Consider the following 1,469-nt stretch of genomic DNA (forward strand, 5'->3'; position numbering starts at 1 on the left):
ACAAACTCAGTAAATAAAATATGGAATGAAAATTATAAAAAGTTTAATTCCCCCTTCTCTTTATATCCTACAGCATTGTAATGACCACATGTTCTACTGTTTTGGCCCTGGGTATGATGCCTCTGCTGCTCTTCCTATATTGTCATAGCTTCAATAACTTGGAAAATGCTGTGCCTCACACCGGCATCACCATAGCTCTCATCATGACACTAGTGCCCTGTGCCATTGGCATAGCCATCAACCATTGTGTACCACAATACGCTCAGATCATAATAAAAGTAAACTGAAATACAGGTCCCAGATTCACAATTCTTACACAAAAACTTGGGAGTTGGGAGGGTCGTCAGCTACATGGGAAACACCTGGGCCCGGTGTCACCCAGGATAAATACACCACTTCCCCATTCATGGAGGAGACTCTCTCCATGCAGACACCTTTATGGATTTTGTTGTGTTTCTTGGTGGTTTTTGGGTTGTTTGCGACAACATCTTTCAACACCCTGCATTATCACATTCATGCATGCAAAACACTCACTTACACTACTGATTACTGATTACACACACCATTGTATATTTTCCTTAGTTGCTTTAGTTAATAAATATATATTTTGTTACGCCTTATCTCCACGTTGTCTCCCTTTTGTTACGGGCTTTGAGCCGGTTCGTGACACGGTCCACTTAGGAAGCAACACTGATTGACAATAAATTTCACATGCTGTTGTGCAAATGGAATAGACAACAGGTGGTAATTATAGGCAATTAGCAAGACACCCCCAATAAAGGAGTGGTTCTGCAGGTGGTGACCACAGACCACTTCTCAGTTCCTATGCTTCCTGGCTGATGTTTTGGTCACTTTTGAATGCTTGCGGTGCTTTCACTCTAGTGGTAGCATGAGACGGAGTCTACAACCCACACAAGTGGCTCAGGTAGTGCAGCTCATCCAGGATGGCACATCAATGCGAGCTGTGGCAAGAAGGTTTGCTGTGTCTGTCAGCGTAGTGTCAAGAGCATGGAGGCGCTACCAGGAGACAGGCCAGTACATCAGGAGATGTGGAGGAGGCCGTAGGAGGGCAACAACCCAGCAGCAGGACCGCTACTTCCGCCTTTGTGCAAGGAGGAGCACTGCCAGAGCCCTGCAAAATGACCTCCAGCAGGCCACAAATGTGCATGTTTCTGCTCAAACGGTCAGAAACAGACTCCATGAGGGTGGTATGAGGGCCCGACATCCACAGGTGGGGGTTGTGCTTACAGCCCAACACCGTGCAGGACGTTTGGCATTTGCCAGAGAACACCAAGATTGGCAAATTCCCCACCGTCGCCCTGTGCTCTTCACAGATGAAAGCAGGTTCACACTGAGAACATGTGACAGACGTGACAGAGTCTGGAGATGCCGTGGAGAACGTTCTGCTGCCTGCAACATCCTCCAGCATGACCGGTTTGGCGGTGGGTCAGTCATGGTGTGGGGTGGCA

Source organism: Oncorhynchus kisutch, linkage group LG14, assembly GCF_002021735.2.
Source record: "Oncorhynchus kisutch isolate 150728-3 linkage group LG14, Okis_V2, whole genome shotgun sequence".
Classification (NCBI taxonomy): Eukaryota; Metazoa; Chordata; class Actinopteri; order Salmoniformes; family Salmonidae; genus Oncorhynchus; species Oncorhynchus kisutch.